This window comes from Trachurus japonicus, chromosome 20 (assembly GCF_045865225.1).
Source record: "Trachurus japonicus isolate A0001 chromosome 20, Traja_1.0".
Classification (NCBI taxonomy): domain Eukaryota; kingdom Metazoa; phylum Chordata; class Actinopteri; order Carangiformes; family Carangidae; genus Trachurus; species Trachurus japonicus.
The window spans coordinates 22,350,830-22,378,138 of NC_140926.1; the positions used below are offsets into that span (position 1 = coordinate 22,350,830).

The window sequence follows — 27,309 nt, forward strand, 5'->3', positions numbered from 1 at the left end:
ACTGGAGATTGAAACAGGCTCTTTTGTCTCACATTGTGAATGTTGAGTGCAAAAGACTGATGTGTCTATAGAGCATAGCAGAGAAATAGTTTAAAGCTAATGTTCAGTGATGTTCCTCTTCGACATTTAAATAAGGTGTCAAGGACTGAAGAGAGGTTCATCTGTCCTTCTGTCATCAGGGAGTCGAGTCTTCCCATGCTAATATTAGACATCTCTCTTCCACTTGTTCTTTATCTGTAGGCTACCGTGGTGTGATTTGTGTGCCATTGATAGACATGAGTTCGCTTCAGAACTGACAACACTGCATATTTTTACAAATTAAAAGCCCCATAAGCCTATTTACTGCATTGAAATCCCACTTTTCAGCAGAGGAGTGCTAAACAGCATCTTTATTTCTCCCCCCCATCATTATTTCTCTCATAGTATGGGAGATGTGAGTGGTTTTTGATTTGTACTTATGCTGTAAGTCCATGTTACCGCTCATCGACACAACAGCGTCAGCGATGCATACAGCCTAATGTGTTTTTGTGTTGCATTTGATGAGATTCTCAGCAGGCCACAAAAGGACTCTCCCACCTCCTCCTCGCCAACCTTCACTCACTGCTATGCTTTTTTCCTCACAAAAAAAAGAAGAATACTTTCTCATTTAAATGTATGCAAAAAAAAAAATGGCTTAAAAGCATGCACCAGCAGTCACAGTTTGCTACTGGTGAAAATGCAGGTGTGAAGATGAGAGAGCAGCTAATGTGTCATTCTGGCTGCTGTGGCTCGCTCTAGGAGAGAGGCAAAATCTGAAATCCTTGTCAACAGAATTCCATGTTGAAAACAAAAATGTGTAGTGTCAGATTTGCATATGTGATCGTGAAGGTGTGAAGGAGACTCTTTGTGCCCTTATAAAAGCAATAGTCCACCTACTGTACACACTCCCTCACAAACTTGAACATTGGAGATGAAAAGTTGGCAGTTCTGTCCTTCACAGTGAATGGCAGCTGTGGCCATGAATTTGCATTGGTTACAATAGATTCACTTCCACAGTGGAGATAGAAACAAACCATTCTTGCAGAACAGTTTGCTTCTTCCCACCCAACAGAGCACAACACAGAGAACAGATGCCGCAATCTTCAGTTTACTGTGACATAAGGTAACATTAGCCAGCAGTGAGCTCTGATTTGATTGATGAATTAAAAAAGTTCTGCTGTTTTACTTTAAAATTGAACTCAGGGTAAAAGTCTAGACTGCCATAACTAATGAACCTGCAAACTCAATGAGACAAAGTGCTTGAAGATATATTTAGTCCTAGTCTTGAACACAAACATGAGCTATTGTGGTGGAAGCTATTCCAGTTCCTGCCTCTACCTGCTTTTAACGCTGCTCTCAATTCATTCTTGGACCAAATCAGCATATTGCAACAAGAAACTTGGCTATCTCTCAGCGACTAGTTACCTGACAATCTGGAAGGCTGTAAGGATTTTCTCTCTCCGTCTCTCGCTCTGTGAGTTCTTCTCAGTGGTAGAGTCAAAAGGGCAGAAGTAGTTCAGTGAGACTGTATTAAAAGTGGAACTTTTACAATGGTCTCATCCGTATGTAGCTATGTATCATGTGTTCACACCTTTTGCGATTGAATTGCACTGCTAAAGTGACTCTCCGCGGTGCCTTGTTGCAGTAGCACTTTCCCATCTGACTTGCACAGAATGAGCAACGTTATTGCCTGGCCTACTTCCTCCAGAGGCATGCTAATGGAACTATTTGGCAGCTTGCCTCCGGAGGCAGGAGGGATGGACTTGTTTCACTTGATGTCAGTGTGGGGATCTGGAGGAGAGAGGAGAATTACAGGTTGGCATTGCTTCAATTGGCAGGAAGAGAGCAAAAAAGACCCACTAGACAGAGGGCTGAGCACAGATTATTTTGGGGATTGTTTCAGTTCAATTATTTTGGCTAGCTTAAGGTTACCACCACCATACAGAAACCTGTGAAGTTCATTCCCCTTGACCAAAAAGACATAAACAGCTCGATTTAGATGTAACTTGGCCATCTGTTTCAGGTGCGCCAGGAGTGTATATTTTCACATCCCCCCCATCCAAATATAGAAACATTCCTGATTTGTACAGTAATTAAAACATTGAGCGCTAATTGCCCACACATATGGTGCTGGCTTGTTGTTAGTGCCACTTGGTGTCTTCTCTGGAGCAAACAGCTGTGGGTGCTGATTACCGGGATCGGCCTTGAAATGTCTTGCCAGGAATTTGTCTTTATTTTTGTCTTTCACCTTTTTGTCTGCCTCCTACCTTGTTGCCCCTGTGGAATCTCACTTTTTTTTTTTTTTTTTGCAGCGACTTGTCACTTCTGTCTTAATTTCAATCATGTCAAATGCACAGAATTTGCAGTGCCCTCCAGATTATGATGTCCTTAATGAGCCAAGACTAATGCCCGTTCATAAGACTATTGCTGGACACAAGGGTATTATGTTGGCTCAGTGGTGAGGCCCGCATGACTATGACTGGCTGTGACAGCCATGATGGGAATATTAATACATTACCTGTCTGTCTTTCCTACAGCACTGGCACTGAGTGAGAATTTAGCTGCACACATTTTCATTTTAAAGTGCACCTTCTTGAAGCGTGTTTGTGTTTTTCCAAGTACTCTTCTCAATGGTACAAGCTTGTAATGACATTATAATCTCTGAGAATACTGATAGTGCTCCAATAGCTCTCTTCTTTAGCGTATCCCAGGGCTGCAAGCGTGAGACTGGGGTAAGCTGAGCGCTGATGCTTGGCAGTCCTAGATGCTCACAGCTCAACCATCTATCAGCTCAGCTTAGGCAGTTTCTACTGCTCAGCACTGTGGCACAGGCACAGGCTGACACATACTGCCCTGATGGGAAATTCAGGGATGTATAACTCTTGCACATGTTAAGTTTTATTAGCCAAAAGGTAGCATTCTGCTGAAATGGCCTGGTATTTGTCTTAGAGAAGCGACGTGCTGAATGCTTGAACATTGCAATATCTGTTGGTACACTTGTGAGTACAATTGTAAACTTGGTGAAATGAAAGTGCCACAGAACTGCCTCTGATTCTGGTCCCCTTTTGAAGAGGGTTAACACGATCCGTGTGAATGTCTGAGTGCCACATTATCATATCATCAAAACAGAAATTTCCTTTCCTGGTTTGACAATCAGCCCTAACTCTGACTGTCAATGTGCTGGAGTAAAAAATGCCAAGTTCATTACCAACAGCTGCCACAGCCTGAAGAAAACTAAGCCTTGATATCAGAGGGAGCCAAGATAAGAGGAGGAGGATTACTAGCCTGTCGGCATGCTGAGGAGAAATCAGACGGCCCAGTGAAGCTGTCTGTGGCATCAAAGGTCATACTTATTAAAGATTATTATGAAAGAGCTTGAAGATACTGTCAGATGAGTGGATTACTGTGGAAATATAGTCCAAAAATGGCAACAGGAGACAGGAAGGCACGGGAAGGTCAGGTTGGCTGGCTGATCAACCAGAGGGAGAGCGTTTCATCTTGGGTGCACACAATGCCTCTGTCAAAGGTGCCCCAAAGGTGTTCCTAAGTATATTTGTCACTGATGATTAGGGATCGCCTGGATATAGAGCAGGGTTTATGACTGCCAATACTGACTGCTTAAGGTGCTTCATCACTGTTTACTTAGAATCCAATTTATCATCGACCTGCAATGGGAAAGTCAGCAAAATTGTCCACTTATACAGAAAGTGCTGCATCAGAGAAAGTTTAATGGCCGCACTAATGCTTGCAGCCAGAAAATGGCTCCATCATTGAGCATTGATCAAGATGTACTAAATATAGAGAGCTACATAAGTAATATTGCTGGAATCAAAGGCTATATACTTCAGCAACAGAAGATGAAAATGACCAGGGTTTTATTATCCCTCAGTGGCCTGTGAAATTCGTCTTGCTATTTGCAGAATTTCCATTAAGAAAAAAAAAAAATCCGACGGCGAAGGCCAGGTTTATCAGATTCTTCAGATTAGCGGATTTCCTGCAGGTGAGCAAACAGAAGAACATAACAAAGTTAATCTGTCACGATGTTAGCCATTTGAACAAATCACTGATTCACATCAAGAGCCTAACAGTATTTTCCACTCTGCCTCCTGAGGATGCTTCCAAAATGCAAAAGACGACCAGAGGAGTATTGCATGGCGGCTTTGTGGAGATTATCTGGGCTGTAATAGGTGATAGAGAATATTTTTCTCCCTCTTTTTTTTGTATGTGGTGGTGTGCTGAAGCTACAAATTGGAACCTTTGTAATGGGATGCAGAACAGTGACAAATGGCTTCTTTTACAGTATATAGGCTCATCCCTCTGACTTTGCCCCTGCCCTTGACATTTTCTGGGGGAGACCAATGTTCACTACAGTTTGGCTCACAGTGGCAGGGTGTTAAAACACTTAAGCTGCTCCTCTTTTTTTCCCCCCATGGACGTCCAGCTAAACCTCTTGATCAGGACTGTTACGCTGATGACATTCAGCAGTTGAGCTGCTCTCTCTCTCTCTCCCTGTGTGTGACTGTGTCCCACTCCCACAGGTAGATAACTCCGGTTCAGGCATCACTGCCAGACTGTCTCGGTCACTTCTCTTCAGCTGTCGCCCTGCCAGCTATAGCCTACTAAATGTACTGTACCAGTGTATCAAAGCTGATGATAATCAAATGGGTTATTTTCACCTATACAGTATTAGCATGCAATCTGTATTTAGATATACTATCTTGATCTGATCAGTATCTTGGCATTTATATCTGATATTAATGTGAATTCTTGTTATCTCAACTCTGCCTACATCATGATCAAATCAATATATGGAAATTAGGTACATCAGCCAGACATGTCAAACAAACAATCAAACATGGCATATACTGTACCAGCTCAAGGGAAGCTGTTGCTGTAAGGGCTCCGCCTATTTCTTTTTCCTTGGTTGTGTAAAAGCCTGTCTGTAGCCCTTTGTCAGACTAAACCCAACTTGTTTGAAGTATTTTTAGCCATGCTGCAAATGCCAGTTGTTCGGTCGGGCTACTACTTTGGTCTGGACTGAGATAAACAACTACTGGACAGACTGAGACTGAAGTTGGTGCAGACAGTCAATGTTCCGTCTCAGGATGAATTGTTAAAACTTTGCTTCTTTATTTCAGGGCCGAGTGGCTACAAAACTTTTGATATTCCCATCGGCCTCAGCTGTAGTTTGTGTTTAGTTTTTAGTTTGTTGCCATGTTGAAATAAACTGTTTAACATCATAATGTTTGTATCAGTGTTAGCATGAAGCCCAAAGCACCACAGTGGATCCTTACAGATCTGCTAGCATGGCTGCAGGCTCTTTAATCGCACACTATATTTACAGTGTGCTGTGATCCAGTCACAATACAAGCAGGGCAAACTCTAGACATACTGTAGCCTGCACTAGTGATGTGCGGGTTGGGTTGGATTGGGGCGGGTCAACAAATGTTCACTTTATTGGCGGGGCGGGTTGGGGCGGGTTATTAAATATGAAGTAATTCACACTCACTCAAAAAAAGTGCCAAGCAGTGGCCACAACAAACGGAGATAATCAATGAAGGGTGAAGATGGAACGAGAGAAGAGGGAGAAATTTGCAAGCATAGGAGCGGATCTATGTTTTGGGGGGCGGCAGTCGCACATAGATATCCACACACACACATACTGTATACCCACCACACACAGAAACAGCACTGTTCATGGTGCGGTCACATTGAACCGGCTCTACAACCACTGATGCACATATGATGCCACACAGCGATGGGAATCTTCCTTGCCCTTTTTGGTGCCCAAAAAAGGCTGGTTGTGTCATTGTCTATAACCTGATTATTGACCTCTGTCAATTGCTTTTTTCCCCTTTGTTTTATTTCTCTCTGCCTCCAAAAAGGCTACCTATGAGCAGGGCCGTTGCTAGGAATTCTGGGCCCCCTGAAAGAATACTAAAGTGGCCCCCTCCCCCTGACTTTTCCACTTTTTTTCTTAGACTACGTATGTATTATCACATTTTGATGCTAATTTACTATGAGTATTAGTCAGGGTCTTATGCAGAATAATTCAGCCATTCAAAGATTAGACTACTGGGGTTTTTTGTGGGCCCTACTGGGCACTGGGCCCCTGGAATTATTATCACCTTTCTCCCCTATACAACGGCCCTGCCTATGAGTAACTTCAAAGAGAAATACAACACAGACAGAGCACAATTAAAATGTGATATTCCTCGCAGTTTATTTACAGATTTTGATAGACAGAGGACGTCCAGCTTCCTGTGCCACTGGGCTGGTTTCAAGCACTTTTTTCAGACTGAATAAAAGCCGTCTTCAATGACATATTTAATATAAGTATAAAGTATTTAACAGTGGCGGGTGCAGGTTGTGAAAATAGATGCGGTGGTGCGAGGTGGGCCTAGGTGGGTTAATTATTTCATAAATGCGGGACCCACAGGTTGGAAGAAACCCCGACCCACACATCAGCCTGCACCATTTATTCCATTATATTTTGAATGAATTTACACATTGCATAGCAGGTCGTCCTACTCCAGGCAGGAAGTCCAGGAAGCATATTAATACCATTACCTGCTGTTAATATTGTCAAAGTTTAGCTGGCCTTTGTCAACTGAATTACTTATGTAAACACGTACAATAAACACATTTTCCAGGTTATCTTAATTGCACACATGTCTTAATTAGTTGAAATTAAACATCATTAATGCAGCCAGTTTGCTGATGTATTTGTTATGTGCACAATCCAGTGTGGTTTCTCCTGCTGTTTTGGACCTGCGTCAAAAAGGTCATAGATTGAAATGGATGCAATGTGGTACTTTTAAATAAAAACTGCCCTGATAAGTTTAGATAAGAAAGATAAAATGTACCTTTATTGATCCCCCCCGTAGAGAAAATTCAATCTGACACAGCAGCACAAGAGATTGAGTTTACGTCAAAGACAAACATTGCCATGCAAGTGTCTAGACATTAGAAATAAATAGAAAATAAAATGGGACACAATGGAATAGAACAGTGTCAAGACACATGAGCAATGTTCATGTGTTGTGCAAAGTCTGTGGTGGTGACAGTGTAACTGTGTGTGTTGTGCAAGAATGACTGTGTGTGTTGTGAGGCTAAGTCGGTGGAAGCAGGAGGCGCTGGGTGCTGTGGAGTCTGATGGTTGATGCCCAAAGCACTGAGGCACTTTGCTGGATGTGTCCAAGGCTCAACATTAAAACAACAAACCCTAACATATCACCACATTTTCATTATGTAGTAACCAAGAAATCTCCTACAAACTGCATTAATTATCACACGATTGATTCAACCAGGGTCTGGGTTTTAATCAAGTTAATAGCTTAAATGGACTACTGTAATGCTTACTTCTACAGAACCATAAACCTTCCAACTTGCTTTACAGCTACAATCAGAATGAGTATTTGCATTTGCTTCTACTGTTGAAATATCTCCTTAAATTATTCTTCTGATACCCTGGTCTAGTGTGCCTGTATTATGTGCATACAATTAATTAATTAATTATTATTTTTTTTATTTCTATCTTTTCCCAGGCTACTGTGGCCATTCCGATTGAGTCAACTGAAGATGTGGACAGTGGCAGGACTGATGGAGATGGTCTCCACATCACAGGTTTGCGCCCTTTGACTTTAATGGAATATGAAATTAAGATTTAATTACATGTGATATACTGTAGGTCCATATAATATAGCACCCACAATCTGATGAGAAATAATTAAGACCAAACAGGGACTAGTATTATATTACTAATTCCGATAAAACCAAAGAGAAAGTTGATGGTAATTGAACTTTGTCAATATTATGCCTATTCTTTTGTTTTATTTCTAGTGATTAAAATTATATGAAAGCAAGAACAAAGAATGCAGTTGATGCTGGATTCCATTATTTATATCCTGCTGTGGGATTCTCATCGATCTAGTTCAGGAGATTTATTCACCGGTTGTTGATGATGAAGCATTTGTGTCATACTTTTTGACTTTGGGTTGACACAAAACTTCCTTAAAATTCATCCCTTCCACGCAACTGACACATTCAGTGGATCAGGGGCTATTGAGACTTACACAAGATAAAAATAAAAATAAAAAGTTCTGTGCACAACATTGAGGCTTTAAAAAAGGCTGCTTCATGGATGCATTTTGAGGAGTTATTGGAAATGGACATGTCTTGCTGCTGTACAGCTTATTTTGTAAATTAATACTTAAGGGGACCCCACTCTGAAATTAAGACACAACCATTGCAGCATCAGTGGTTTTAAGAATTTCTTGTTTGAACTGCTGAAACTATGACTACACCATTTTGAAAAACGTAAAAGATCATTTATTTATCCTTATTTATTGATTTTCTTCTGCCTGTGTATAAAATTTTAAACTGTGCTACATTTTTCAACAGTTGATACAGACCACTAGTATTATTCTGAGAAACAAATGTTCATGTTTTCAGATAACTTGAATATAAATCTGACTTGGAGCTAAATAATTTGGAAGTGCCTTTGGAAGATTCGTCACATCAACCAAAATCCAATGCTTAAACTAATTAAACACAAATTTGATAAATATGGTGATACATCATCATGATCACAGGAGGGTTTCTATGTATTATTCCCATAAATACAGAAATCTGGACCATCCATCCCATGTGACATGTGCTGAGGAATGATATGGACTTCAGAGGAAAAGGACGACCCCACCAAGTTCTCCGACTTAAACAAGTAGGTAGGGTTCTTTTTTAACAACCAGTTTTGTTTTGTCTTTTAGTACAGTGGCATGTATAATGGGCCTTGTCATTAACAGTCTTGATTTGATAAGGTTCAGACACAGAAACTGATGTACCTGGTGCGAAAGATAATTATGGCTAAAATTAAGATCTTTGTTGTCAAGGTTACTGTGATAACCATTTGGCTAACCTTGATTTGGGCTCCTCTATAAAATCAACATCATAACTGCTAAGTTCCTGGTAAAAGGAGGGGGTAGGAACTTCTACAGGAATTGTCCTCTCACTCGGCCCTCTCGGTGGCCTTGTCTTTTTTTTTTTACTGCTGTTGTTGTTGTTTTTTTCTGTCAGTATAGACACTTTCTTTAAAAAAAATAAGCCGTCTCGATCGTCACGTAATCCCGCGATCGCCTATTTACCACTCTTAGGCCTACTGCTACTCTCGTCTTTTACTGAGTTATTCTCTCTTTTATCTGGCCATTTTTCCGTTTTTAGTAACGTTGAGTTATAAAAATGCATCTTATTTTGGGGCTTTCTCTTAGCGTCACATGATCCTGGTTTGAGTCTGACCAATCAGCACAGAGTAAATCTCAAGCCCCACCAGGACTTCTTCAGTACCTACCCCCAGGCAGGGACTCCGTTCGGCCTTGTAAAAGTTCCTGTAAGCGGCCCTGTGGGGGAGGTTCCTGCAGTGGAAACGGGCCTTAAGTTTCAGAAAACGGCAATCTCCTTTGTCAAAGTCTGATATTTTATTGAGCCACCCTCCCACCCACGTGCAGCATGTGGAAATACTGCTCTGCTAACTCATAGGTTAAAATTAGATTTTAAAATCGTTTGTATTTTTGGGCAAAAACTTCAGAGCAAACCAACTGGCCTCACTCAGCACTTACAGCTATAGATCCTCTGAGTTTCCATCAGTTGCTAGAAAGTTCCACAGCTCCGGTTAGAGATGGATGTTGGTTGTTAGTTGTGCTCTCTCTTCTCTGTTGTTCTTTTCCTCCTCTTGTCTCTTTTTCTCCATCTTCAGCAATCCTTGAGATTCATCAAGTTATGTATGATTAAATTCTTTGCCTTCTCTACCCCCTTTCTCTCTCGCTCTCTGTCTGCATCTCCCTGTGCCTCTTTCTCATTTTCCCTCGGTTTGGAGAAATTTATTCCCATGGTGGCTTCTGCTGCTTCAAATGCGCTGACTTCAGCATCTGATCTGAGCTCGACTCTTGTGATCAGGCAGGATTCTTACTTGTCAGGATCGCCTACTGCTTCACTACCCCTTTCTTTCTACCCCCCTCTCATTTTTTATCACATCCTCTTTCTTCTCTCCCTCAGCATCATTTCCTTTCATTCTGAAGCTGCTCGCCTGCAGTCTCTTCTTTCTGCCTCTTATTCTTTTGCCTTATTATTACTTCTGAGCTTTATAACATCAGCTTTACAACTTTTCAAGACGGTCCAGTCACATGAAAAATTATTAAGCTTGAATTTTCTCGTGGGCCATTCAGAATATATGTACAAGTCATTCTATGGTGTACAAGTGATTTCTCATACTTGCCGTATATGTGCGTACAGAAAAAAAAAAGCCCTTCAGACAAATAAATGACCATGTTTTGTTTCATCAATAGTTCAAGCCAAAGACATATGAGTTAATCAATTTTAATAACATCCACAGTTCCAATAATGTCTTGGCTACGAAAAAGTTGTGTCGCTCCATGTGTCACCAAAGTAAGAATTCATGCAGCAGTCTAATTCAGATATTAAAAGAATGATGAACAAACCCTCGGAGGATAAAGTGGAAGACATCAAGCTGCGTAACCCAGATGTATTTGGGCATCACAGTGGCTAAGTGCTTGGACTGTCACCTCGCATCAAGAAGGACTAGACTTGTCGTCACAGTGCTCTCTATGTGGAGATCACATATTCTTCATGTCGCCCTGGTGCTCCAGTTTCCTCCCAGACTCTGCAGACAGTCCAGGACGATCCCTTGCTTCTCATTTCAGTGTATGGGCAACTGAGAGAGAGGGTCTGGAGGAATTAAGGAATTATTAAGCTTCAAAGCACCCCAGCATTCAACAGTGTAGACCTTCACACAGTGGGCAGGACAGTCTCGTTGACTTCATAAGCTTCTGACCATGACTGGGTCAACTTTTTATTGGGCCCTTGAGAAAAAAAAAATGCTGTTTGGCGCCAGCTCACCCCTTCCTATATGACCTTGAGTCAACATCCCACCATGTGCCCAACGTTTTTCTGAAAACCCCATGTGCAATCAGTGCTGCTGAGCTTTGAGAAAACCCAATTTGTGTCATTTGTATTAATTAGACTTAATGTAAATCACGTGAGCAAACTGTGATGAAGCTTAAGAAACATTATGCCACACAGTCCCCTCACAGGACATGGCCACACAATTAATTAGTAATGCAACACATTCTATCTGAAAATAATTAAATTGCCAAGACCAATCGAGTCCTCCAAATTAATTATTTTCTTTGTCCATGCCCTGCGGGACAACACATAAAAGAATATTCTGATGATTATCATCGGGAAGATGGCGTTGAGTTGTGCTTACAAATCAGTGTTGATAAATGAATCAGTGTTGTGGTAAAGGATTGGTTTAGGCTGGTGGTTTGTAGGATTCAGGAAGATGAGTCAGGGAATCCTTGTTGTTGTGGTTAAGGTTGGGCCAAGATCTGATGAAGAAAACAAAGTTGACTGTTGGTTTCCTGTGTGGGTTTGGAGGCTCTTCCTCCATCACTTCCTATGCCCACTAATGGGCTTTGGCAAATTGGTAACACTTTACAATAAGGGTCCCTTAATTCATGTTACAGTATTAAGCATTAATATATAAACTAATGTGTTAATTAATGCTGAGTAATGCATACATAATGATAACTAATTACATTATTCAACTTTTATTATTACTTAATAATGTATTAACTAACTTAAAGCAGAAGTAAGCGATCCGGTCGTTGTGGCTAATGCTGCGTTCCAGGCAGACTTTTGAAACCGTAAATTACAGCTTCAAGTCACGACTTACGACTTTGTAGCGTTCCAGGCAACCCACTCGTGTTTTTCCGACCTGTTTTACCTGTGAAAGTCACTATAACGGCCACTCGTAACTTCTGACCCGTGAACTCGTACCAGATCGAACTGGTACGACGTCACAGGTCGGAAAACCACGAGTTACGAGTTGCCTTGAACGCACCATAACGTCTTGTCAGCCGATGGAGTTAGCAGCCCCCGCCCTCGTCATGGATCTATTGGTCCTCGTCCCTACGTCACCACATTCACGCGCATCCCTTGGCTGCACACACAGCCCTTCATGCCGTTCTCTCTCCTCATTGGATAAAAACTGTAGGATACAAGAAAAGTTTTCTCCTCGGCTCAGAGCAGAGCAGAGTGACTGACAGACCCGTGTTTCGGTCCAAACACTCTATGTAAGTGATTGCTGTCGGAAGATATAACTATTTAAAGGGATAGTTCACCCTAGAATGATATTTCGCTCATTATCTACTCACCCTCATGTTGACTAAGGGCTGGAAGAATTTTCAGAGTCCACCGTCCCTTCTCTGAGTTACAGGGGGGTCTTGGCGTAGCAGTGCATTTCAATGCAACGGTTGCAAAGGGACACCAGAGCTCTTCGTAAAAAAACACACACAAAAAAACATCCAAATACCTCCATGATGCTCGTATGTAATGTCCGTCTTGTGCTGAAGCCCCAAATTGCGTAATTGTCCCGAAAAAAATTAAATAAGTCCACATTCCAAGCATGTTTGTAGCATTAGCTCCTAGTGTCTGTTGTCCGGCTCTTCCGCTGCCAGCGCGCATGCGCAAGGTTCGCACTGATACTGAGACCGACTGAGACTCGCTTCCTTGTTTACCCCGGCAAATTGAGCCAGCCCCTGCTGCCGGCGAAGGACCAGAAAGTGTTGTCCCGGTGCAAGGCAGGCTATTACGGACTGCTTCTAGTCCTTCGCCGGGGTAAACAAGGAAGCGAGTCGGTCTCAGTGCGAACCTTGCGCATGCGCGCTGGCAGTGGAAGACCCGGACAACAGACACTAGGAGCTAATGCTACACCGTAAAAAATAAAGGGCTGTGAAAACTCAAAAATTCTAGGTAACTGGCTGCAATAGATTTTTGCGTTTTGAGTCCAACTAAAACTCTCAAGTTTTGAATAAAACCACATAAAGTTAAGCCAACAAATTATCTTTTGTTGAGATAACTTGTAAATTAACTTAAAGATAACTTCAAATTTTGAGTTTTTTAAACACTTAAAATTTAGTAGTCTCAACTTATTATTTTTGTTTCAGATAAGTTACCTTTCAAATGCATCAAAACTCAAAAATTCAAGTTGTACTTATAAATACTCTCAAGTTGTGGCAACTAAAACAACAAATAATACAAATACAAATAATACTAGTTAAGTAAAACATCTTTATTTAAACATTTAATGCAATATTCCAGCAAATATGATTAAATCTATCTAGTGCAAGTACTGTACACTGCACCCACAAACAAAAAGATGCAGACTGGTGTGGCCAAACTTGTTAAAAGAGTCCAAACCACAACACAGTCAAAAAGCACTACAGCAACACCACAGCAATGCTGTTAACAGTTTGAAGCGAGGCCGGTGCACCATCCACGAACACGGTGAGCACTCCCATTTGGACCCCTTTTGTTTGTCTGTCTTCTGGATCGGTGTCCTGTTGAAAGCAGAAATTCAACCAAATTCAATATAAACACTGTTAAGATAACTAAACACCTATGTCAGCGTGTAATTTTAAATTTGTGTCTCAGCCTGAGTAAACCTGTAGTGTACAGTTACTGTGCTATACAGTTTTTTTGCCTGTGATTCTAATTGCTATTCATCCCTGTAACAAGCTACAAGTCATTTATCTAACATCACAATAGTCTGAAGCTGTTCAATGGCGGTAAAAATGAAACATCAGGTAACTAGCCTTGTTGGCTAACTCTGCCCCACTTACAGTTTTCTTTTAACTCTGTTGATTAGTGGTGCACTGTCCCTATGAAATAAACTAATAAATGAAATGAAATATCCTAAATAGTTTTTCTCTGTGCTACTCTGGTCAGAGCGGCGTCCCAAGCAACAGTGTGCTACACTAAGCAGCGGTCTGGCAACGGACTGCAGGAATTATTCTTCTGTTGTTGTTGCCTACAATGATCAATAGATTGTGGTATTCTGGTAAAACTCCATATTCAACCTTAAATTAAATGGCTGGTTAAATAAATTACTTGTGTTCCAGGGAGAAAGGAGGCTCTCAGCCATTAAGCTGGGTTACGCTACTGTAGGTGGAAGGCAAAAATATATGGGGCGTTGGTGATTAATACGGTTTTTTGGGAGCTACAATCCAAGGTGTGGATATTTCATCTTTTCTATATTCTAAAGCAATATGGCATAGAGAATTATATGTGCATGATAATTAATGTGCACTCATGGTTGACCAAAAATAAAAACAGACATTCTGTACTCACCAGGCGTTTCAGGAAAAGTGTCTCTGAAATCTGAGGTCTAGACATGCTCTGCTTTGATGCATTGTGATGTCTGGAAATTGGACACAGGAAAGCCATAGGACATTTGGTTAAAAACAGTGCAGCTGAGATTAATTTGTGACTAGTTTAAACTTAGGTCTTATATTGGGGTGGCATCCATCAAATTTGGACGAACCGGGAAGAGGACAGACAGATTTAATTTTTTTCAGGACAATATCGCATTTCGGGGCTTCAATACAAGAGGGACATTAGCACTATGGAGGTATTTGGATGTTTTTTGGTGTGTCTTTTTGTTACGAAGACAGTTGGTATCCATTTGCAACCGTTATATGGACATGCACTGCTATGCCAAGACCCCCTGTAACTCAGAGAAGCGACAGATAACTCTGAAACTTCTCCCAGCCCTTAGTCGACACAAGGAGAGAAATTTCAATTTTGGGTGAACTATCCCTTTAAGGGCTTGCTCAGGTAACCCTGAACCATAATCAAAAATACATGATATTTATAACATGAATTCACCTGTTCATCAAGAACAGCCAAGCGTCTCTCCCTGTCTTGTCCCTTTTCCTGGCACGGCTGCTCTAAATGTCCACAACAGTTCCTTGGTTACACATCAGAACTTGCTGCAAATCTGAAATAAACAAAAAACAGCACACATTAATCCAACCGAACCAGTTCACATGGATTTTCTCTTAAGTAGTCAGTTTCTGAATACCTTTATTGGCAAGGTGCTGAATTACTCGTTGTATAAGGCAAGCAATAGTTCTGTGATATAAAATAGTTAGCAACTTTTTCACACACATTTTCTTACCTGTTCCTTAAGACACAGGGCAGGCCATCTCTCCTGGATTTCTGTGACCATGGGCTGCACCTCAATCTTCTCCTGTCAGTCCACCAAGACAATTAACAACAATTAATGTCATATAGCCTATATTCATGTTTACATGACACCCAATTGTAAAAATGAGTCTCTAAAGTAACATTAAACTTTAACATCAGAGGCACACATAAGCAGTATACCAGTTATTTGTAGCACTGCTCATTGTGTTTAATAAATGAGCTCCAGTTCCACTGTAGCCGCACTAACGGAGCTAACAGAGCTAACGGAGCTAACAGAGCTAACGGAGCTAACAGAGCTAACTGGTAAACAATTAACATCTACAACTCTCTTTAGCCGTGAGGGGGACAATAAATATATAATAATGTATAATCTGCACACGTGAACCCTGACTTTTAGTACCATATTGAGCAAAATACTCACCTTGAGAGTAAGAAGTGTAAGAGATGTCGGCAGCACATGGCAGCAGTGTCGTTGTGGTGGAACCCCTGCAGATATGCATTGGAGACCCCAGTTCTTGTTGTCTCAACTTCTAGAACTTGTCCTGACCTCAAATGCACAGTTTTGAGGTTTGCTAACTCAAGTTATTAAGTTAGGCCAACTTTAGCCAAAAAACTTGAAAAAGATAGTTGAAATAAATAATGTTTATTAGTTTACAACACAACTCAATGTTTTTTGTTTAGTCAGCTGAAAAAATATGGTAAGGCCAACAACTTTAAGTTTTCATTTTTAGAGTGTACAAACATGCTTGGAATGTGGACTTATTTAATTTTTTCGGGACAATTACGCAATTTGGGGCTTCAGCACAAGACGGACATTACATACGAGCATCATGGAGGTATTTGGATGTTTTTTTGTGTGTGTTTTTTTACGAAGAGCTCTGGTGTCCCTTTGCAACCGTTGCATTGAAATGCACTGCTACGCCAAGACCCCCTGTAACTCAGAGAAGGGACGGTGGACTCTGAAAATTCTTCCAGCCCTTAGTCAACATGAGGGTGAGTAGATAATGAGCGAAATACCATTCTAGGGTGAACTATCCCTTTAAGACTTATATTAACACAAAAATATCGCTTACTTCTGCTTTAAAGTAAAGTAAACATCAATTAACTGCTTACTAATAGGCTACATTAATTACTGTAATGTGTTTACTAATCCTAAGTAATACATAATAATGATTGTTAATATATCTGTAAACAGTTAATTAATGCTTAATAATGTACTAACTAACGTTAATTAAGGGACCCTTATTGTAAAGTGATACCGGCAAATTGTATGTGTAAACATAGGCTATGTCATTGTGATGGTGCAGTGGTTGGCACTCTCGCTTCTCAGCAAGAAGGTTCTGGGTTGGACTCTGAGTCTGCATGTTCTCCCTGTGCCTGGGTGGGTTCTCTTTTGGGGCTCTTCTGAGGAGGAAGTCTGGAGTGGTTGCCCAATTTGCAGCAGCTGGTGATCCAGCCTTGAAACTAAACTCAGCTACAGAGATAGACCCAGAAAGATAGACCTCGCTGTGCTCTTTGAAGTCACTTTTTCCATTACTGCCTCTCTCCAGCCGTGGACAACTTCCTTTGTCTGTTATTCATTTTAAATTAACATTCTTTTCGATTTCTGTCGCTGTCTTTCTTTTGATATTTGTCAATTTTGTTTTGAGAGTCCAACTGCAGGTAAGGTTAAAAAAAAAACACTACAGTGAGTGCTGTCTGGAATACAATGTCTCAATTGAGAGGTTTCCTAAAACTTTTTTCAAAATCTGCTCCTTGCTCCAGGCAAAGTCATGCAACTGTGTTTTACTTTTCCACAAAATGACCAAATCATACCAGCAGCAGAGAAGATTTTATTTATAATATCTTGGTGTTTTGTATGATGAAATGAAAAATTCTGACATAGCTCATCATGTCATCATTTACATATCATGATGGAGCTTTTCAGTGCTGACTTGTATCCTCAGGCATCTGTGATTTTCAGCTTAAATATGAAAAGAGGCTGACAATCACAGGACAGGTCTATTCTGAGGATACAAATCATTGGTCCTGACATGTGTGTTTCTCTTCTATAACACATTCTTCATCTCGGAGGCAACATTTTTCCACACACAGGCTTCCTTCACTTTTCAAACAGGGCAGAGCTCAGTGGGAAACATTAGTGAATGTATGATGCACACACGGTTGAACCAAGGCGGCGGCCAAAGTCCACACACAGTGCATTGACTTACAGGCGCACACAGAGATCGAGAAATACAGTATAATACGTAAACTAGTATAACTCCTGTACCCCTGTCTTACTGCATATAAATACACAATCATATACTATGCCAACAACCACCATTTCCAACAATTTCTACATGTAGGTCATTTTCATCCTATAGGTCATGTTAGTACCAGACCTTGGGCGTCATAGTTACAGTAATCAACATGCAGTTAAGGCTGTGGAGTTGCCTTTTCGACCCATCCACCCACCCCAACTGCTAAGTTATGGAAGCATTGTTACTCTGTGTATTGTATCACGTGACCCCCTCCTTACAACTGTTATACTGACTGTGACTATGTACAGTAGTCTTTGACAATAAAGCTCTATACTGAAACTGTAAAAATATCAAAGCCTCAGACCACAAAGAAATGCACACAGCCTGTGTTGCATGACATTATTTGTTTTTAAGGAAACCAGAGAGTAGATTTCTTTTTTTTTTTCTTTGGTTTTCTTTACTTACACAAAAATCATCAATGAACATAAGAGAACCACACCCCCACATCCCTCCATCAATTCATTAAGAACTCCTGTGCCTGAACAGGAAAGGTGCTTTGAATTTGTGCACCAGGATATCTGCAACAGCCTGTATTCATTAAAAGGAGCTGTCAGGCCTTCTGTAACTTTGTGATGTCACAATGAAGCAGTCACTGCTCTCAGCCATGCCCCCAAATCCAGTACACCTGGACTCAGCACCCAGTTTTTAAGGGTTTGGTTTCTGTTGGTGTTTTACCTAAAATTGGCTATATTTCACATTCAAATCAGTCTTGAAACAGCGAGCCAATCAGAGAGCAGGCCCTGACTCCCTTCTTTGCTGATCGGTGCACTGACCATTGTCACTAGAGCTCCAGGGAGAAGCTCGACAGACTACAACTACAATGGAAATATGTTTGGTATATCTCCTTATTGGCATCATCACTAAAATTAAACAGGGGGAAAATGTCAAATTGACCTTTAAATATGGAATGCTAATAAAATGCTTGCACAGACAACCAGACAACCAATATGAATGTTTAATCGCCAAACCTGCCTTTAATTCCATATTAAGCTTTGTAGTGGTGGAGGTGTCTGAAGGGTGCATTTCTCAGCACATGAATATGAAGATAAATGCAGTCAACTTTTTCTTGTGTTCTTTTTTGTATTTTTTTTTTGTCAGTTTCAATTGCTAAGCTGCTTGTAGTCTGTACCCCCAGATGGAGGGCCGCTCTTACAATGCGGCACAACCTCTGAGAAATCAATGAGGCTTTTGAGTTGTATTGCTCCACTCTGTACAAACTGAACCTCCAGCAGAGAAGAATTGCACAGGCTACTTTCTAAATTGCCTTGAGCGTCTAACAATTACCCAAAGGCAACTGCAGAATTAATTCAGCCTACACAGTTCTTTGATATCATTGTTGTAGTGTACATAAAGATTATCAGGGAAGTTTTTTTTTTTTTTTTTTTGAAAACTGCCTCTACTCTGAAATAATAAATCACACCACCTCTGCTATAGAAACAGGGCCTCATACACTATGTGATTAACCTCTGTTTGGCCTGCAAACCTAAAATCACTGATCACAGCTAATGTTTTCCCTCTGCAACTAAAACTTGTTGTTTAAGTTGTTTATTATCAGCAGGATAAACCCCTTGAGTTGTCGCAACTCGTTTTCGAGGGGGTCCTGCGCACCTCACGTCAACATAAAACACAACAACACAACACATCACAGTACAATGAAAGGATACAGAACAATACAATAAAAACAAAACAAAACAAAACAAGACAAAGACAAAAACTGGACAGACATACAATAATCAGTCGGACAAGTTGCAACCGAGTTTGGACAGGTATTTAGCGAAATGTGGTGACAGTTCAATGAAAGCATGAACAAGTAGTTTCAAGATGTGAAGACAGGGCATGATTAAAGCAATTAAGAGATGGAGAAGATCTGATACACATGGGTAGGTGATTCCAGTCATTTGGTGCTCTGAACATAAATGCTTTTCTACCGGTTGTTTTTCTGGTATGTGGAACGGAAAAGTAGGGGTGAACAGAGTGTCTGGTTTGATAAGTAGAGGTGAGTTGCACAAAATACTGTTTAAGATAAGGGGGGTAATTAAAATGAATACATTTGAAAATAAATTGGAACCAGTGTAACTGTCGTCGTGCATGTGGAGAGGGAAACTGAAGAGATTGGTACATTAGGCAGTGATGTGTAAGATAGGGACATTCAAGTATGAATCTGCAGGTTCTGTTATAAACTTTGATCAGAGGAGCTAACACAGATTTGGAAGCAGAGATATACACAACATCACAATAGTCCAAAATTGGAAAAATAAGTTGCATAGCAAGTTTCTTTCTAACACTATATGTAAAACAGTTTCTAGACCTATACAACATATTAATACGACAGTTCACCTTCCGTACCGTATAATCAATGTGCGTTTTAAATGACAAAGTAGGATCTAACCAGACACCAAGGTATTTCATTTTATCAACTTTCTGCAGAGTTGTACCATCTTTACAAGATATATTACATAAATCTGAAATGGATTTCAATTTGGAATTTGTGCCAAAAATCATTACGACAGATTTGTTTTTATTAAGAAGTAATTTATTTTGTAAGAGCCAGTCTTCAAGAATACTGAAGTCAGACTGAATGGTGGTTTGAACTTCAGATAGGTCAGATTTTGAAGTATAAATGACGGTGTCGTCTGCATACAATTGCACAGAGGAATAAGTAAATATAGACGGTAAATCATTAACAAATATAGAGAAAAGAAGGGGTCCCAAGGTTGACCCTTGAGGCACTCCTCTTTCCTGCACCAACAAGTCAGAACATTTTCCATCAACAACAACACACTGTTTCCTATTATGTAGAAAAGAGCTAAACCATAAAATTACATTTTTAGATAGACCAATGTTATAAAGCTTATCTAATAATAAATACCGATCAACGAAATCAAAAGCTTTGGTTAAATCAACAAAAATTGCACCAGTAATTTCACCATTCCCTGCAGCAGTAAAAATATCATTTGTTATTTTCAACAAGGCAGTAGTTGTTGAATGGTTGGATCTGAATCCAGACTGAGAGGGAGATAAAATATTATTAATCTTGAGGTATTCTGACAGTTGAGAATAGACCAGTTTTTCCAGGATTTTTGCAATTGAACAGATGATAGATATAGGTCTATAATTGTTGCAATCAAGGACATCATTTGCTTTATGAAGTGGAGTGATTCGTGCTGATTTCCAGATGTAAGGTAATTCATTAGTAGAGAGAGAGAGATTAAACAAGTCAGCGAGAGGATACATAAGAACATTGGCGGCTAATTTGATATATCTGTTTTCCAGGCCGTCAAGTCCAGCGCTACTATTTCCATTGGATTCCCTAATGACACTCAGCACTTCAGTTGGTGTGATTTTTCTAAATGAGAAAGATGAGGGTGAGGATGAGCTGATAGGAGGTGAAGTGTAGCCATGACAGTCATAGGTATAAGATGCAGGAAGAAGAGTAGAGCAAACAGAGGAAAAATGATGATTTAGTGCTTGGGCAACAGATAAAGAATCGTGTAAAATAGTATCGTTAACTCTTATTTGATTAATAGTATGCTTTTCTTTAGCATTTGTAATTGATTTAATCTTTCGCCAAAACTGTTTTGGGTTCCTGAAGTCAGAGTTCAGACATTCTTTATAATAATTAGATTTGGCATTACGTGTTTTGACTTTACTCTGGTTTCTAAGTTGTCTATACATTTCCCAATCATCATTGTTTCTCGTTCTACGGTAAGTTGACCATGCTTTGTCTCTTTGTCTAAAAAGACTAATAAGCTCTGGAGTGATCCAGGGAAGATGCTCACCCTTGACCTTGACCATTTTCCACGGAGCATGTCTGTCAAGCACTTCATTATATTCAGTATAAAAATAGTCCCAGGCATCTTGTACATTGGGTATTAATTGAAAACGATCCCAGTTTATGTTGATCAAATCATGACAAAATAAATCTGTATCCATTTTTCTATGTTGTCTGATCTTTATCAACTTTGGAGGTGATTTGGGGAGTTTAATTTTCCATACACAATAGACAATCGAGTGATCACTAAAGCAGTCAGACATAACACCAGATTTGGCAATCCTATCAGGATGTGAAGCCAGTATCCAATCCAACAAAGTACTTGTTTTCTTGGTGACCCTTGTTGGTTCATCTATAAGCTGGGTAAGGTTTATAGCAGTGAATTTTCTTTTGATTGTGTCAGATGATTTGTCTAGCCAGTTCCTATTAAAGTCGCCTAGTAAAATTAATTCATTCATGGCAGATATAGAGGTGATAGTTGAAATCAAGTTGTTAAAGGAGTCCACTGGGGAGGAGGGTGGTCTGTATATACTACCTATGTGCAAACACTTATTCGTACTATGTAATACAATTTTCACAAAAACGGACTCAAAACCATGTGGGCCAGTAGTAGGAATAACAATTTCAGAAGCAATGTCTGTAGAAACATAGATAGCCACACCTCCATGCCTAGTAATTCTGTCAGCTCTATATAGGACATAGTTCCTAATACTAATTTCATTATCTGAGATATCACTGTTAAGAAATGTTTCCGAAAGTGTAATGATATTTGGCTTGTGCAAGTAAACCCATGTACGGAGTAAATCAATCTTGGGTACCACCCACATAGCAAAAGGAGTCCGCCGCGGACCCGCCGCGGATGTAGCGCGGCTTCCGGAACGGACCCGCGAAACGGACCCGTATCGGAGTCCACTTGCTCTCTGTGACGGATCCGCAACGAAGGCGGATCGCGGACCCGTCCTGGATCCGCGCTGCATCCGGTCCGCATCCGCGATTTAAATCATACCTCCGCGGCGGGTCCGTTCAGGGCCCGCAAATCCGCCGCGGATCCGCAACAGACTCATAATAACCCTCTGGCCCGGATCCGTTTGGGACCCGCAACGGACTTATAAATTACCTCTGGCCCGGGTCCGTTCGGGACACGCAAATCCGCCGCGGATCCGAAACGGACGCAAAAAAAACCTCTGGCCCGGGTCCGTTTTGGACCCGTTCATCATTTTCAAAATCTCCATAAAATAGCTTAAACTAAAACTATAACTATGCCTAGCCTAGACTTCTACACCAAGCTTAAATCTGCATTGCCTTGCATTTTTAACCCAACACTATTGTCAATATACAGAAAAGGTTGAAGTCAAGACATCAATTAACTGTACAAAATGAGGCTACAACTTCAATGAAATGTGAAGCTAAAATATCAGAAAATGAATAACTGGTGAACGACAAGAAGTTCAATACAAATATTGTTTATTCTTTTAAAGTACATGCTACTGGGGTTCTCGCGTGGATGGAGGCGGGACACGTCTCCTCGCTGCACAATCTGCCACAAGGTGGATGGCGTGTTTGGTCACCTCGTCATCTGTGGCTGACCTGTCACTGTATTTTTTCTTACAGCACCTGTAATCAAACAGACAGATATATAGGGAGTCAAGGTCATACCATGTTTAATTTCGAGCAAAAAGAAAAAAAGACATCAAACGTTAAAAAAAACAAAAAAAACAGCTGATCGCTTATGTGACAGGGTGAGGGTAAATAAACACAGCTGATGTGAGCGCAGACCTGTCAAAATGCCCTGTCCTGCGTCAGGTGTAACTTAATATGAACGCAGCTCAAAGCGCCTCTCACGGTGACCAAGCTCAGATAAATACATTGGATCAGCTGTAGTTAATCGCGTGTCCTCCCGCATAAAGCCGCAATATACCGGAGCTCCTAAAAAAAAAAAAAAAAAAACGCTACGTGCGGTGGAGCTGAAAACAGCTGAGTTCTCCTCTACTACAGCTGACCAGCTGACATGTGGTCAAGACGTACAGAGACCTGTCACAGTGTCACCTAAACTTCAACCTCAGACTGTCTGCTTCTCAGATGATCACACAGGGAGAGCATGAATGTGTGATGAGTTGTGTTACAGAGTCCTGTATCAATGTTTAGGCTTATTCGTCAGTGCTTTATGTTGTCATGATAATTAATAGGCCTATATGCTGAGAAATAAGATTGTAAATAAAACAAATCCTACAGGGAAGACCAATTTATGTTTAACGAATCAAATATTGTTTTGGTCATAGTAACTGATAATAAATAGGCTATGTTTAATTCTCTCTCACACACTTTGAGAGTTTGCGGTGCTGACGAATGTAGTCCGGTTAGTTGGCTGGGGTCACGAAAATAAAGCGTTTTACTTCTCAAAACAATATGCGTTCAAAAGAGTGATACATTTGCATCACAAAACCGTTGTCCACAAAAAAGTCTGACCTCACAATCGCTTGCTGCTATTTTCTCTCCCTCCGTATCACTGCGCGCTGCCGCCTCTAGACGGCTGTGCGCATTTCCATCAGCTGTTTCATGGAGTTTATTGCTCGGATAGTTCACGTAATCTGATTATGACACAAGTGATGAAGCCATCCCTTGTTTTAGCACAGAGCCAAGGGGAGACCTTTATGAACCTGATGTGATGCTGAACCTCGTCAGATGGAGTTAGAACGGGCAGACACAGAGAGGAGGGACAGGGAAGCAACAAGCTGAAGTTAGACCACAGCTGCAGCTGTGACAGACAGGGTGACCGGGTGATGATCAGTAATGCAGCGCAGTCCGTGATGGAAGATCAGCCGGACAAATGTACACACACTATCAGGACGATTATTTTTTCTTGCCGTTATAAAATAGCGAGCCTACACACCAGCCACGTCCACTCTGTTAGCTGGCTCAGCTGACCGGTGGTCAGATGGTGGTTAGATCTTCACATGTTGAACAAAGTGCATCCAAACGCCAGGCTAAAGAAAGAGCGAGGATCCTCTGACAGCTGCAGGTGAGCTACACGTCAGCTGGCTGCAGAGGAGTGCTGTTCTTTTTTTTTTCCAGCAGCACCATCCTTGGAGGTGATGCACGCTGTCTGTCTGTATATTTGTTGGTCTGATCTTCCACCATGGACTGCGCTGCAACGATCACTCTTCTCTGCTCTAACCTCTTTCCTACAGTCTATGGAACTCCATCTGATGAGGTTCAGCATCACATCAGGTTCATAAAGCTCTCCCTTTAGCTCTGTGCTAAAACAAGGGTATAGATAGATATCAAAAGACCCGAACTATCCCTTTAATGAAAAATAAACACACACTTTGATATTAAGAGCACTACCATATTATCCTACAACTTAGCTGACTGTAAAGTAATTACAATGAGTAGATGTTTTAAAGTTTATATAAAATACGAAAGATAACATCTCAACATACTAAACCTAAGTAATACTTACCACATACTCTCAATAGATTCTCCGGGTCCTCATTCAGGTAAACGCAGAGGGTCTTTAGGACGCATTCTCTTCCCAGATCCACGTCATCATCCTACGGCAGAAAAGCAGAGGAGAAGTTGTGTTGTTTGAGTTCATGTCTGTGAAAATTCTCATTTGTCCTGGTAAAAGGCATTTTTGTCTTGAAGACAATCAGTTGTTACACCCCCAACCCAGAGAATATATTTACTTCATCCATTGGTGCAATGATGCCCCCTATTTCTTTTTCATTACTGAGTAATTGTTTAAAAATAATATACATAAATGAAAAAAAAACAATAAACTCAGAAAACAACAACTGATTTAGTAATACTCACCACTACTGCAGAGCCTTTGACACAGCACCCTGAGACATGTCAAATATTGCACAGCAACTGAACACCCTTTACACTGCCACATTCACTAGAGAAAGAAAGACAAATGGAAATTGGTTTAGTTTGTGGTGCCATATTATTTTGTGTTGTAATGAAGACTGATTATTAGACATATCTCTCCAAAATAGTTTCAACAAAAAAAATGAACATTAGAATCTTAAAGGCAATAGGACTTGCAGTAATTATCTTTACTCACAATATTAAAAAAGGAATAATATCATAAAAGAAGGCCAGACAACAAATGTAGCCTACAGGGACATCGATCTGCATCACCTGTTACAACAGAGCTGTGCAAAAGAGAAAAAGTGATCGCCCCCGAGAGCATTGTAATCATATCGGTTAACAAGCGTTGGTTATCATCAGTCAGAAAAAAAATTCAAAATGTGCATCCCGAAAACCAACAAAAGCAATTGAATAGTAGGCTAATACTCACCACTACACAGCAGCACCCAGAGACATGTCAAATATTGGCATAGCTGGAGGATTATCTGCACAGTAAAAATAGAAAAAATGTTGAAAAAAAGTCAAGTATGTGTGTGTGTAGACAACATAAACTCAAGGCAGGACATAGAAGACACAAAATAGCTAACTTTAGTTGACTTAAGCTTAGCAAAAATGACAGCCCTCACTATTTAAAAAAAAAAGTTTAAAAAAAAAGAAAAGCTGTGTGCCCGCCCCTCCTCCCCAGCGAATTAAACATAGCCTATTTATGACCAAAACAATATCTGATTATATTTGATTCATTAAACACAAATTATTGGTCTTTCCTGCTTGATTTACAATTTTATCTTGTTTCTCAGCATATATTCATCATCATAAAGCACTGACAAGCTTAAACATTAATATTGCCAGTGTGCATGGCATGTGTGAGTGTGTTTGTACTGCTGCTGAAACTTGTGAATTTCCCCTTCGTGGGATGAATAAAGGCAGAGGGAGTGCTGTTGTACTGTATATCAGCACGGGTGTGCGGCCTCGTGCCTACGACCGAATCACACCCGTGCTGATATACAGTACAACAGCGCCGTTAGCCGCTCGGCTAGCGAACAGTCACGGAGAATTACGACATGAGGAGCAAAGAGAGGCTTAAAAAAGTCATTCTAAACTCCGTAACGTTGGAGTTGGTTGCCCTCTTCATAAACATTACGGTGTTTTTTATTTTTTAAATAAAAGCCGAGCGGCTAACTAGCCGTTAGCGGCTAACTAGCCGGCTAACTAGCCGCTAACGGCTAGTTAGTTTTAAAGAAAAGAAAATAATTATTTAAAAAAAAAAAACACCGTAATGTGTATGAAGAGGGCGACTCGTAATTACTGGGAGTCGGAACACCGGGCATAGCCTACTTAAATCGAGGAAATGGGAGGTCGAGGTCGGAGAAATAGCAGCTAAGTTACATAAGTTACCGCTAGCATAGGCTAACGTTACACAGCATAACAGCTGCGATACATTAAAACAGATAACCATAACGTTACCAAATAACAATGTGTGTTTTTTTAGTCACACAACCACAACATATTCTCCCGAAATTGCTATCCCATTTTAAAACAAAATAGCTACAGACGTGCATCATCACATCTCAGCTAGAAGCTAACCTAGCCTGTTGCACAAAACTACAAAAGTTCTAACAGTGCTAATATCAAACAACGTCATTACAAGCATTAATATACATGACGATTAAAAACACAAAGGCCAATGTTTACTGTGAATGTCGCAATACATCAATAAATCAATAAACTTACTAGAGGCTTCAGCACAACCGTGTCCCAGCAAAGAAAGATGACTCCTCTAGTCTCGGCTCGGTGTGGACTACTGTGGTCGACCGTTACAGTAAAGGCGCGTCCGTGTCCACACGTCCGACACGGGTCCGTTCGGGATCCGCTGTTTGACGGTAGAATAACGGCTCTGCCTGGAGGCGGGGCTGATCCTCTAGGCGGCGGCCAAACGAATGTGACAGTCACGCGGGTTTGGTGACTTGAATGCGGATCCGCGTCGGAGTCTCCTGCTGTGTGGGCAGACTTCTGATATTTAAATTAATTATTTTCAAGCCTTTAATATCATCCAATGCGTTTTTCAAAACAGTTTATGCTGTCACCAGACAAGATACTTGAAAATAGAATCGAGTTGCAACCATTACAAATCAGAACACATACATACACACACACAACATATAACACAAAATGACAAGTTAAGTCCATCAAGGATGCCCAGGCTATATCCCAGGTAGCATCGGGTGAATCCCTGGGTTTAATAGCCAAGAGCATACCTATGAGGGTTAACTGTGATCAATAACT

At 40.7% G+C, this 27,309-nt stretch overlaps 2 long non-coding RNA genes across 2 annotated transcripts; both read right to left on the reverse strand.

Annotated features, from left to right (window-relative positions):
• Positions 1-13,181: 13,181 nt before the first annotated feature.
• Positions 13,182-15,558, reverse strand: LOC146966893 (uncharacterized). The gene is made up of 5 exons (XR_015034551.1): positions 15,503-15,558; positions 15,053-15,124; positions 14,761-14,872; positions 14,224-14,293; positions 13,182-13,433 (listed from the first exon to the last, which is right to left on the reverse strand). It is a non-coding gene; the product is annotated as an uncharacterized LOC146966893 (long non-coding RNA).
• Positions 15,559-22,702: 7,144 nt separating this feature from the next.
• On the reverse strand, positions 22,703-27,016 carry LOC146966894 (uncharacterized). Its single transcript, XR_015034510.1, has 5 exons — positions 26,758-27,016; positions 25,457-25,511; positions 24,967-25,051; positions 24,614-24,704; positions 22,703-22,767 (listed from the first exon to the last, which is right to left on the reverse strand). It is a non-coding gene; the product is annotated as an uncharacterized LOC146966894 (long non-coding RNA).
• Between the last annotated feature and the right edge of the window lie 293 nt (positions 27,017-27,309).